Source organism: Malaclemys terrapin, chromosome 4 (genome assembly GCF_027887155.1).
Source record: "Malaclemys terrapin pileata isolate rMalTer1 chromosome 4, rMalTer1.hap1, whole genome shotgun sequence".
NCBI classification, from domain to species: Eukaryota; Metazoa; Chordata; order Testudines; family Emydidae; genus Malaclemys; species Malaclemys terrapin.
This window is the reverse complement of record NC_071508.1, coordinates 127,888,562-127,902,913: the sequence shown is the minus strand read 5'-3', so window position 1 is coordinate 127,902,913 and position 14,352 is coordinate 127,888,562.

Below are 14,352 nucleotides of genomic sequence, written 5' to 3'. Positions count from 1 at the left end.
CCTGGTGTGTTTAAGACTGCTTTACGGTAATGCCAATGTTAATGTGATATTACTGCAGTCTACTTCACAATGGGATTTACTTTGCCAGCTAGATAGAGCACAAACTCATTAGAAGTAGTCTGCCTTTACCAGGATGCAATCAGAATAATTTTTATAAGGGCTGGTCGATCATGTCAAATTTTTGAAGGACCTCAAAAATGTACCCCTAATGTACAGCAATTTTTGTTCACAAGGACCCTTTTTTGCACATTCGGTACCAGAATGTATGTACAGAATTAGGTGTTTTTCACATGCAAAATGCCCAGTTTGTATACAAATACCACTGAATCTGTTAGTATTGCAGGTTTTACAGGCTCTTTACAAATTTGGCCTTACTGAGTTTGTAACTTTGATCACAACAAGCACCATTCGCACATCACAGAACACTTCATAGATTATGCTTAATACCCAGTATATATAAAAAGAAAGCTGTGCTTTTAGCAAAAAAGCCCCATTGAAAGACATGTGTATTCTGAAGACTAGGTGTGAAATATTGGCCACATTGATGTCAATAGGAAAACTTCCATGGACTTCACTAGAGGCAGGATTTCACCTGAGGCTATATACCCTTTATTCATGTTGATGAGCACATACTCACAAAAGTAGTCCTATTGACCTCTACAAGGATCATGTATACAAGCATGATCAACTCCAAGTGGGCATTTATATAACCTGAAATGCTTATGAATACTTTCATTGTCTTAACAAATAGATTTTCAAATAACTAGAGTCTACAGGATGGCACTGAATCCAGAACAAATTTGCATAAACGTCATGGATATAAATACGGGGTCTGACAAAGGTTTTGGTCACCAAATACTGTACTGCAGATCTAATGTAATCGGTAAGACCTGTGCTCAGTGCCCTTTATATATCTGCTCACCTAGAAGGGAAGCACTGGGGAGGAATTATGATGCACAATAGGCAGAAAGTAATTAACAGAAACCCTAAGCAGGGGCAGCTTAATTTGCCCCTTACACATTGGCTGGGCATCACCTCTTCTGGACAGTGCAGTGAGCCAAAGCTTTGATACCTCTTTGCCCCTCTGTTCACTTGGGAGAATATCAGGCGCACAGATCTTTTCTCCCTTACATGGCTGGATCTGTGATATCAGAACCCCTACTGCAGCTGGTCTTGAGTCAGAGATATAGGTAGTGTTGATGCTTGCTTCTCAACATAGCCATGTCAGGGTCTGTGATAATCTGGCTCTAAATTCTGCAATATCAGTTGACTTGCCATGAAAATAGTTTTCAGAGATTTGATTGAGAAGAAAACAGATTCTGTGGGAACAAAGTCTGAGCCTTGCTACAGACACACTATTATGCTACACAGAGGTAACATGTGATGAGCAACTTTAGAAGGGGAGTTTGACTATGAAATCAAAAATGTTCTGAGCCTGCAAAATAAGTCTCAGTGAAGTGAAAGTCAGGTTTAGCAAGGCCTGGAGGAAAAACAGATATCATCATTGGGAAGAATGAATGAGTAGAAAAATGGCCACTGCTTGATCAGGCAGCCACATCAGGCAAAGGAAGTCTAAGGAGAGTCCACTGGGGATGGAAGCATACACTGAAGGAAAAAAAACATATTTGTAATGATCAAACTCAACCAAAACCAGAAGAAGAGTATCTCCTGGCATTGTGTTCTTTTCATGATCAGATATGGCTTCTTAATACCTATGAAAATGCCTCCTCCTTGCTCATTTGGACGGAGCTTCCAAAGGTGGGAGAAAGTCTCTCACATAACACATTTCATGAACAAATGGAGTAAGTTATCAGAAATGAACATTGAAACAAAAAAGAATCCGCCAGTTCCTATAGAATAGTAAGGTAGCAGGTGGAGAACAGGTGCAAGAGATTCAGGGACATTTTCCTGCCTCTCGAATTTTTAACAGAATGTCTTCCTGACTGAGAGACAGTATCAACAGTGCACCAAAATGTTTTGTAGCTAAAATTGTAGAGAAAATCCAGAGGAACAAATGGAAATGGACAGAACGCAGTACCAAAAGGACAAATAACAGATGGACAAACATAATTCAAAAGCAAATGCCAAATACTAGAAGGAACAACAGAGTTTGGTAACATACTGGCGGAGAGGCAAAATAGTTGGATTCAGAGGACCAGCTCAAATGTAGAAAGGCCCTCAGCAAAGGCGAGTAGGTAAGATTGAGGGAGAAAGCATTCAATGAGGAATGATAGAAGCTTATTTTAAAAAAGAATATAGAAGGAAATATTTTTATTGACTATAGTGATTTTTTTTAATAATAAATGTTTCCCTAACATGGACTGTCTTTCAAGACAGTTTAAACAGCTGTGATCTGTGCAGTAAAGCTGTGTGAGGACATTCTGACTGTAAAACGAGGATTAAATTAAGATGGCCAGGTTGAATTTTAATCACGTAGCTCATCTAAATGCCAATAATGACCACAGCAACAATGTGTTAATCAACTATGGTCCACTGGACCTTACCCCAGGAATAGCTCATAGCCTAAGTAGGCAGTTATTTATATGAGCCAAGATTCTGCTAAACATCCACCTCTGAGGCTCATCCTGAAATTAAAATGCTGTTCATATGCATTTGCAAGAGTTGTTAATTGTAAGTTGCTCTCACTCAAAAATGAATTCAGTGCTCTGATTAGCTGTGCTCCAAATGGCCAATACAGTCATAAGAGTTAAACACAGTGTTCTGTATAATAAATTATTGGTCAACCTCATTGCTGCAAGATGAAGAATCAGCAGTGCAGAAGTGTTTTAGAAGTCTGGTTTTATGGCAACAACACTGACCAAGATATAGCCCGTGTTAATGGATTTCGTCCCTTTTCCACCAACATTGAAGTCCAATATGTTCCTCATGTGGTCAGAAGCAAAAGAAATAGCCACTGCTATGTTTATTTAACCAAAGCTCTTCAGCTCACCTGATGTTTACATTTTTAACACATTCTGTCATAGGGCTTTCATTCAAACAAACACCAACATGAAAAACAGGACCTCATTTTTTTCCCTTCTTGCTTTCCAAGATTTCTGAATGTCGCCAAGGATGGGAACTGCACACACTAAGCAATTCATATACAGAGATCATTTTATATTTGTTTAAAAATGTGGTAGATTTCTTGCTGTCCCTGTCAACAACTATGAGAAGCTAATTTGCTAGTTCAGTGACTCATCATTAGTTCAGTTCACATGGAGCTGACAAAGGTCAACCGTGTAAAAAAAAAAATTTAGTTTCAATACTTAATTCAAGAAGGTGCAATATTTTTATGTTTCTTTGATTGATTTAATGTAAATTCACCTAATTGCAAAACTATAAACTGAATAGTTATAGATGCCCCTGTCAGTCGCTTTAAATTATGCTGGGAAATTATTAAACTGGTTTCATGAATGAGTCTGACCCATGTTGTCTATATACAGTATAAACACAACTTTGGACGAGTGATTCTGCAGTTACAGGTCTCATGTTTCCATTCGGATTCTGCTGGTAGGGGTCAGAAGATGCTCTTTCTGACTAATTCAGCACAGTTTCAGGCCTCAGCTGTGCTGCCAGGGGTCACTGGTTTTGGTCAGGTTGCCATGGGGAAGGGATGAGGGAAAACTGGACTTTGTGCGTCCTTCCATTTCACTGCACAGCTTGCTGCTTAACACAGGGCAGTTTGACAGGAAGTGGCTGTGAGGAAGCCCACACTTGTTCCAGTTCATCTATCACAAGAAGAGTTATTCTGGAGTGAATGAATGCAACCTAAGGGATGCAGAAATTTTAAAAGATCAAAATCTGAGCCCGCATGTGCTCACAGAGGGTAAGCTTCCATGTAAAACACATCACAGAGCAAGAGGAACATTGTATTTGGCTGGTTTTTGTTGTGGTTTATTTTCCCCCTTCTCTTCCCCAGCTTTCACTATTCCTTCAGATAGCCAAACATGCAGAGGTAAATGTTTACCATGCAAACACTTATGCATGCAAATGTCAGGACTAGCAGTGATTATTTTGTTCCTGATTTTCCAGTACCGTGCATCTTGTGCAATCAATTACACCTGTGCAAAGTGAGTGTAAAATGCTACCAGCTCAGAATGGTAACACTTTACACCTGCTTTGCACTCCTTTTGCGTACGTGTAAGTGGCCACACAAGGTGCAGAACTGCAAAGATTGCCCTGTATATATAGTTACCCATATTCTGTAATGAAAATGAGGTATATATCATATATGTAAGCGGAGAAATGGTCCCGCTATTGTGGGGAACTTTCCTGGCTTCTGCACTACCCCGGTGAAATGGGCTAGAGGAAGAATCTGAGTCCTCGCTCCCACTTCCTTTACCCAGAGGTCTCCCTGCCCTCAAGGACTCCCCTTCCACTCCTGTCTGGCAGAGTCCTTGTAACCCCAACAAGGCTGGGCCCAGGATTCCTGGGGGGCTCAACCCCCAACCTTGCTGTGGTCACCTAGGACAGAGGCTAGGGCAGGGGTAGGCAACCTATGGCACGCGTGCCAAATGTGGCACACGAGCTGATTTTCAATGGCACTCACACTGCCCGGGTCCTGGCCACCGGTCCGGGGGGCTCTGCATTTTAATTTAATTTTAAATGAAGCTTCTTAAACATTTCAAAAACCTGATTTACTTTACGTACAACAATAGTTTAGTTATATATTATAGACTTATAGAAAGAGACCATACATTAAAATGTATTACTGGCACACAAAACCTTAAATTAGAGTGAAAAAATGAAGACTCGGCATACCACTTCTGAAAGGTTGCCGACCCCGGGCTATGGTGTCCCCACTCCGGGGTCCTCTCTCTGCACTGGACACTTCCCTGACCCACTGATCATTTCATGCAATTTAAAGCAAATGCAATTTATTTAATCACCAATTAACTTAAAAAAGAGTAAGAACAATGGGAAAGGTTAAAGGAAAACACATCACCCCTCTCTGTGTCAGGGAACATTACACACAGTGTCTCTGGACATCAGGGCACTTCACGGTCTGTTCCTTGGGGGTCCCAGGCCTCCTTCTCTGGCCCTGGCTGTGCTGCAGGGATGCTGTGGGTTGGACACTTGCTCTGGTGGTGGCCACAGACCTCCAGGCTTTGGGTGGTGGGACCCTTCTTCCCAGCGTCAGCCCCCCATCAGGTTAAGATCCCCCCTCCCAGTCTGGCCTGCAAGGACCCTTGGCTGGGAGTGTCGTTCTGCGCTGGGCCCTTTGCCCAGGGTCCCCCCCTTTGCCCAGGGCCCTTTGCTCACCGCACCCGGTTCCAGACTGCTCCAGCTCCAGCTCCAGCTCCATTGTTCTCGTTCCAGCTCCACTCTGCCTCAGCACTAATGCTGCTGCTCTGCCTCCAGCCCCCTGGGCTGCTTCTCTGGCCCCTCTGGCTCTGTGGCTGCAGCCCTGCTCCCAGCACAGGATCTGCTCTCCCTGGGCTGTGTCTCCGGCTCTGTGGCTGCAGCCCTGCTCCCAGCACAGGGTCTGCTCTCTCCTTAGCTCGGCCCCACTCTGTCTGTCTAACCCAGGGCAATTGTAGCTCACACAGAGGATGGGACCTTTCTGAGCCCCTGACTCTGTTATTAGCCTGTCTGCCCTGTCAATCAGGCTGACCTGGAGTATTGGCCTCTCCCCATTGCCCCTGGGGACTGTCAGTCTCAGGGTCCTGGTTTCTCATCAACCCTTCCCCTTCCTTTTGGTACTGGGACCTAGCCAACCAAAAACCCTCCTTGAGTTTTAGTAAGGGGCCAACAGTCCCCTTACATATAGGTGAGTGCATGCTAGTGCATAGATAAAGGACTAGATTCTCTGATAGTATACATTTCTATTTACACCAGCATTTCCACACTTTTGAAAGGAGAGTCCCCTGCTCATAAAAATGAAAGCAGTTGTACTTTTACAGCCCTGCCATGCGTTGTGAAAGCAACGCCTGTCGTAATGGATACATCTTCGGCACTGTTCTCCCCACCTGCCCTAGTCCTTTGCACTGTGCCCCACACTTTGGGGAAAGCTGATTGACACCAGCAAAGGATCTAGCTTCAAGTGTTTTCTCTCTCCTTGGATCTGTCAGAGGACTGTGTTCTTAGCTGTGTCTAAAAATGCCTGGATGCTATGGAGATGACAGCTATATAAATACAGAATAAATAAATAAATACCACAAGTACAAATCACCACCACTTTAGCTAGATGAGGCTTGAATTTGTGCTTCTTGTGGAATTATAGTGCTAAAGTGCTATGCTGGGCAGGGAGCCACATTTGCTGAAACTAGTCTGCCTTGACTTACGTTCCTTCATGGTCAGGAATCTCCCTTAGGTCAGGTGATTAGTTTCAACATGATTTGGGCAAACACAGCAGACAGGCCAAACCACGTTTAAAATGAATTTGGAAACCATGCTGTAGTTTAGGTGTAGGACTGAGTTTTCTGAGTAGGGGCTCTCAGCCAATGGAATGGCAAAGATATTATTACATTGTGCCTCTCTAGAATACTGGAGTGATGTCAGTATGACATCTAAAGCAGTTGCTATTACAGTTATCACACTGTATCGCTCACCCCGGTATTTTCTTATTAGGAAACAACTGCAGTATCTCAGAAGCTTTGAATTGCAAACCAGTGGGAATAAAACAAAATGACTCTTGTCATCGTTCCTACATTTTACCTACAGCCCCCTGTGAATACCCCAACTGCCAGACTCAACACTGAGCAGCTGATAGCATTGCTTGCACATGTGCCTTGTTCTTAAGCCATATAGTGCTAAGAGTGACAGCCATGAACTCGGTGCCATGGAGCAACCCAGGCAGTCAAGAAGAGTAGGATCTGTGCTGAAAAACTGTTTTGAATAACATTGGAACCTCTGTGCCCATCTGAAAACTGTATGTTCCCAAGGATGAAGTCCCAGAGAGTTTGAGAGACTATATGGTTCATTGCCCTCCCTTGCAAACAGTTTCAGCGCTTGTGTGTGGGGGGGGGGGGGGGGAGAAGAAGCCTCTTTTCAACTTTTAGTTTTAGACCCAAAGCTAGAAACTCATAAAACCTGAGTAATTGGGTTGTATTGAGTTGAGGGTTTGGGAAGTGAAATCTAGCCCCAACTTTGGGCCAAGGTACACTTGAAGCCACTACTCCAACCTATAGGCTGATGTAGTGGCAACAGCCTCCCTGTGCTAGTTTTTCATGTTGGTAAGTAACCAAAGAAACTTCAGCCCATCTCCTGCCACTCACTCCTGTCCTAAATGGTCTCCCATTCGTTCTCTGATGGTATCCTGCTCTATTGGTGGGTCCCAACATGGGGCTTATGTATTGCATAGAACCCTGCACAGGCCAGCCTGCATCATAATAAGTTTCACTTGCAGCATTTTCCCTTACAAAGCATGAAATTGAAAAAATGAACCTTCCCACACAGATTTGAATGCATAGACAGGTATCAGTGAGAGTAAATGCATAGGGCAAAGAATTATATTTTATAACTCAACGTGAGAAGCCTAGCTTGCTTTGCACATACTTATTATGATTATTCTGTAAGAATTCATTACTGCCATCTTATTGATGAAATTAGCTATTTTTCTCCCAGTCCAAGATAACATGTAAAACTTTGTTTGTACAGCAGACAATTAAGATGGAGTTTATTTCCTAGCACTAATGTATGTTCTCCCTTAGAACCACTGCAAATTGTATGGACCTCTAGCCTGTCATTTTCTTCTTTTTGGTTCATTGTATTTTGCAACAAAGAAAACTGTACCCAACTGTGCATAGAAAAAGAAAAATCCTTTTCCAGACAAAAGAAGCAAGGTTCTTTTGTTATAAAAAATAGCACAACTTCAAAAAAGATGTTTCCTAATAAAGATCACTCAGATATTTGACTGTTTTAGCATGGAAAGTGTTAAGCCCAGCTGAGAATGCCAGACATACCTGTATTCATTCCTTTTTGAATAAAGTGACAAATTCCCATTCTTGGTCACTGGAGCACAAAATTAGCCTTGTGCTTCAGTGAAAGGTCAAAATGGGAAGAAATAAACAAGAGGTTAGAGGTTGTGACCTGTGTATGGAACAGTAGAAATGGCTGAATAAAAAAGTTAATTCTACTGTATATTGTACTTTTCATACAGTCGGGTCCCACTTGGGAATGTAGAGCATTCTTAGAATAGAATGTAGAGCATTGGAAAACACACGAATGAAATGTGCTTGTATTTATTTATACAGATTTTTTTTCATAAAGGCCTAACCAGTTTTGCTTATTTTGAATACACCACAATATAAATATTTGCTTATGTGATCTAAGGTCTGATGATTCTAGGGGGATGTAATTGCTTTAACTCAAAAGCTCTTTTCCTTTCCTTCTCTTCCTTCATTTAGTTTGTTCAAAAGCTGGTAACGACCAAATGGTCACTAACAGGAGCCAGTTGCCTGAAAGAATAGCGGTCTGAGGTTGTTTAAAAAGTATCTGAAAAGTGATTACAAAGAACGTGTTTATTGTTGTTATTATTTTGTTTTACTCATTCACACTCCAATGTGTTAGGAACTGGCCACACAAACAGGAAAGCATGGTCTTTGCCTCAAAGAGTTTGTACAGAGGGAAGCACATGGAGTTATCTTTGTTCCTGCACTCAGATCAGATCAAGTCACAGCTTCAGGGCTAGGAATAGTGGCAGTGTCCACTTGCTTCTTCAGGCTTCAGAAGCAAAGGTGGTTCTGTTGTGTGTGGGGGAATCAGATGGAGTCTTTATTATATGGTAGGATCTGCAGAAGTGGTTTTGGTTATGATAATTGGAGAAGGTATGGAGACCAGGTAACATGAAATAAGTGAGTCTGCTTAAGGCCACACAGGTGAATCCACTATTACATTCTGGAAAAGGAGTTCAAGATAATTCAAAATGTGTTACAGAAAACGGCTTACATCTATATGTGCATGTGGTTGATAGAAGGAGCAGCTTGGAAGAACAGCTTTGTCAGTAGTAGTTGTCTTTTGAAAGAAGCCATATGAGCATCTAGGTGTTGAACTGAAGAACATATCCCTGGACAATGCAGTATTGATTTGTACAGTACATTGCTTTATAAAAAGAAAACAGTTCAGAAGATAGGGGAGTCATTGTTCAGTCTGCAATGGCGGGCAAGTGTTTTTCTGTCTGAGTAGTAACTAAACTGGTCAGGAATGTTTCAATGAAATTTTTTTTTTCATCAGAAAATGCTGGAAATTTTTGTGGGAAAGGGTCAGTTTCAATGAATTTCCTGTTCTGAAAAAAGTTTGAAATAAAAAATGTTCAAAATAGCTGAAATGGGATATTTCAACATTTTTAAAAGAAATCTGTTTTTTCAGTTTGAAAACAACTTTTCATTTTGAAATTTAAATTATATATATTAATAATAAAAAAAAGTTGAAATTGAAATGAAACATTTGGAAATTAGCAATGAAACATTTTGATTGACCTGAACTGGATTTCTATTTATTTATTTGTTTGTTTATTTGATTTTCACTTCATGAAAGCTTTAGTGATTTCAACTTTTTTGTCCTGGATAGGAAAAAATTTCAAAATATTGAAAATTTTTGTGGAACAGGAAAACTGTTTCCCTGCCCATCTCTAGTGTTAACCCTTTTATTTCCAGATCCATTTAATTAAAGATAAACTCATCTTAAACTATAAACAGCAGCGTACATATTTATTGAGCTGTGTGTATCTTTGTATAGCATCAGATCCATGTAGGTGGACCTTAACCCAGCAAAACTGCAACTAAGCTTACTAAAACAGTGCAAACAGGCAACCTGAAAGTACTCTGTCTCTGTTGTTGCTTTAGTTTTAATTTTGATATCTTTCCTCCTGGTGTATTACCAGCGCTTCACTGATTTAGTCATGTTCTTTTATTCTGAAAGGGATGTTTGCCTTCTGCTTGCTTTATTTTCCCTCCTAGGATTTGCTTGTGCTTTTGGCTTCATATGTTTCATATTAGTAGCAGAGATGTATGTTATTTTGCCAATTGGCCCTTTGCATTTCAGCACATTGAGGAGCTGTGTGAGGCCTCACCTGGAGAATACCCACCTGGATGAGTGAGTCATAGCCCATTAACAGCTATTTGTGCCCCTTCACTAGCATACCTGAAGGAAATGGAACCTGAGAACTTCTGGTTATTTAAACAACATGAGTCAAATTAATCTCTGCTTTAACTCTACTGACAGCCGTCAAGTTACACCACAAATGAGTTTGGCCCTTAGTATTCTGGATGGAAAGCTGGGTACCCTTCAAAACCTACTGAACACAGATGGTAGTATCATTAGGAAAAAGCCATTCTGCATTGGTATGGCAAGAGGGGTATTTAGTACCAGTGCTGTTACATGCAGATCATAACAGCATATGTAGGTCTATTAATATAAATCCAAAATATTGATTCTGAGGCCATTAGAAACCAAAGTAACCCTGGTCTGATCCCAGTTTCACAACATGAAAAGTATAGAGAAATACAAAGTATTTGACAACCACTATGTATGCCAAGAACAGGTTACAGAGGGTGAGATGATTCTTTGATGAGCCCCTTTCCTTTTGGGGTAGAGGGCGTGTTCGATGAGTGCCCTGAGAGGTGCATGGAATTAGTGTGGCACCAGAGAGACTCGATGAAGGACATTGTTCAGGTGACTGACCACATTGTTGATGGCTTGATGTGGCTTTAGAATTATCTCATCTCTAGTAGCAGCATCTTTACAGGTGTCCTGCAACAGATAAAGCAAGAGGAGGCACTGCTAGAGGGCTGGTGGAGGATGCCTCGTGTTGAATCTGACTATTAGTGACGCATGGAGTTTATGAGGCTGTATGATTGTTACTGTGGAGGAGATGAAGAAATTGCCCTTTGTCTCCATTTGCAGACCTGTTCCTTGGTAGTGCATAGCTTGGTTAATACAGGCCACCTCCATCTGATTACAGAGTCAAGCTTTTCTCAGGGTCAGAACTTTTCCTGTTCATGATCTGTCAACAGCTCCTGATATAATTGACAATGCAGTATTCTTGATTTGCTTGTGGTCTTTAACAGGAATAGAAGAACTCACTTGTGATAAGAAGAACAGGAGTACTTGTGGCACCTTAGAGACTAACAAATTTATTAGAGCATAAGCTTTCGTGGACTACAGCCCACTTCTTCGGATGCATCCGAAGAAGTGGGCTGTAGTCCACGAAAGCTTATGCTCTAATAAATTTGTTAGTCTCTAAGGTGCCACAAGTACTCCTGTTCTTCTTTTTGCGGATACAGACTAACACGGCTGTTACTCTGAAACTTGTCACTTGTGATAGACTCTGATGTTTTGTACTGGGAGAGATCCCAGAGGGTAGTTTTATCTTAAGGACTCCTGAGGGGGTATCACAGGGCTCCATTTCATCATCTCTTCTCTCCTATATGTACAAAAGACTGTGAGATGGTTAATAAAGAGATGTAGGCTGTGATGACTTCTGTGTGCTCAGGATACCCACTTATATGTTTCCATCCAATCAGCCCTACCAGTGCAGTGAGGTGACACCAAGTCTGCATGAATCTGGATGAGAGTGAGTGGGTTGAGGGAAAATCCATTCATGGCTGAGGTATATAGATAGCTTGGGGGAAGCAATGAGAAGAATTGGTGAGGTTTACATTGATGCTGCTGATTTAGGGAGTATGGTCTCCATTTGTAATTCAGAGATTTAGTTTACTGGTGATTATATCCTAGGATGATTCAGGATTTAAAATCTGATCAAGAGAGATTTCTTCTGTCTGCACTTAGTGAGATGAGACTGACTTGCCTTGTTCACATTGAGACTAAACTACTGTAATGTTCTGTATGTCAGCTTCACTTTGAGATTATAGGGAAACTGAAGCTAGTACAGGGTGCAGCTGCTTGCTCATTAAGTGACATTTCTTGCCAAGAGCACATAATGCTAGCTGGGACCTTTCCAGGTGCAGCAAAGGTATAACAGCCTCAGCTCTGGGCACCTCCACCTCTCATTACATGGTAGTCTTGCTCTAGCTGGAGGTTGATATTCAATGTCTTGACATTCAAAAATGGAGATGGGTGTCTGGCAATAGAATATGTGCATATGGGATTATGGTGATGGTTCTGTTACATATAAAGTTGTTATGAATGTATTAGTCATCAAAGGACCATGCAGTAGCATAATCCGAGTTACTGTGCAGTTATCATTGGGACAAATCCTAAAGTCTTTTCTCAGGCAAGTATTCCCACTAATTCTGTATTTGTCCGAATAAAGACTGAGTAAGGATTTGAATATTTTATCTCCCTATTTCTGTTGGTGTTACAATGGTTTTAGCACACAATAAAGTATTCATATTGTAGAAGTTATGAGCCTTGTTTTGTGAGCTTCAGCACATCCATAGAGACTCCAAAGAGTGAGTCCCTAGAGACTCCAAAGGGTGTTGTGGGTACTCAGCACCTCATAGATTAGAGTCCGAAGTAATTAACCTGGGTCTCTGTTGCACACTTGAGAGAAATAGGAACTCCACCTGTTGGGGAGATAATTGCATCCAAAAACATCCCATTGTAAACCATCAGTCTTATTTGTTGGAATGAGGTGTTATTCCCACCAATTGGGTTTTCCCTCTAGAAGGCTCAAAATAGGATATTATTAATGGTCAGATTCTGAAGTCCTTAGTCAGTTGTTATTCTGTCTTTAGTCTAATAGAATTGTGTCCTATTGTACAAAAGTTGCAATCATCAAGTCGAATGCTGGTATATTGGAATACGGTTGTGTTGCGTAAATAAAACCCCATCCTTTGTCTTTCCCATATTGGAATGTTACTGAATTAATTAAGCATGGGAAGGAGATGGGTGGGGGACACTGCCTAAGTAATGTGATTACTGTGTTATATTTCATACAGCAGTTCCAGGGCAATTTGCCAATATGTTGTATTAGGTAGTCACACTGGGCTAACACTCTCAGGCCCCTTGTCTGTATGCTCATATGCTTCTTATTGCCTTAAAGACATCATCAATTTAATTTAAATTAACCCACAAACATACATGAGTTAACTCAATTTTTTTTACTGAAGATAAAGAAAGAGAATTTAGTTTTACTGATCAATTAAAGATTTATTAAAGTTAATTTGAAAAAAAAGGTGATATTTATTGCACAGCTGTGAACTGGTTGCTATTTTGGGTTATCTTGGTATAATCATGTTCCGTGACAAATTATGTTTAAATACTAAGAATTTTATTATATAGCTTTAATAGTTATTTATTGCAAATCTGACTGGTTATAGTGGGGGGTAGAGGGCAAGATTGTAAAGCACCATAAAATAGATGCAAAAATAAATGAAATGTAAATTTCATTTTACCAGTGTATTTTTAAATTAATTTTATGAATTATTTACACTAACAGTAAAACATATTGATTGTAGAAAACTGGAAGTGTTGATATACCAGTAACAACATTTAACAAAGATAAAGGTATTAATTATCAATTAGGAGAAATTGCAGCTAATAACGCTGGGGGTGGGGCAGCAACTTACTGATCAGGAATAGCTGACACTTTCATAGTGTTGAGTAAATTACCAGTAATTTTTTTATATGTCTGCCTTGTATGAAATGAAAAAAGGTGTCAGGAACATAATTATTAAATACATCTAAGATACAAACCCTTTTTGTTGTTCTTTTAATCATTTGAGGGAAGAATATTGATCCCTTGGAAGTTTTTTGCCCTTTTCTACAGATAACAAGTAAAATTAACTAACAGCTCAATTATTCTGTTAATGAGGGAGCTTCCCTCCCCACCGGCATGCATTCAATTTAAATGTTGTTTTGTTTCCCCATCAAATGTTTTGTATTCTACTATCAACCAAATATCTTTTCACTGCATAAAAAGGAAATCCTGGTAGAAGGAAAAACAGATTGGAGCTGATGTTAAATATAGTGGCTTTCTGATAACCACTGCCTGTCATGCATACAGCCATACTAATGACTAAGGAATGGGGAGGTATGTACTATTTCTAGGAAAGACAACAATACATTAGCCAAGTTGAGGACCTTTAAGGATACCTTAATCATATATCATATGCAGTTAGCTATATGTCATTCTAAATGCCAGACAGATATGTAGCTATGTTGCTTTAGCTCAGGTTTGTGTCTTTAATTATTACTACTTTGTAATTTTAAAAACCATGGCTAAGATTTTCAAAAATAGGTGCCTAAAATTAGGCTTCTCGGTCCCTATTTAAGATGCCTCACTGGACTTCCCATTTATTTGAAGGAAAAGAAGCAATGCCATATGACTTAAGTCACCAATCATACTACCAACAGTTAGCAAACAGGGGTGTGAACAGTCCAGAAGCAACTGATAGTTTGAAATTTTTTTTTGTGAACTATTCCATGAATACTTACAAATAATGAATG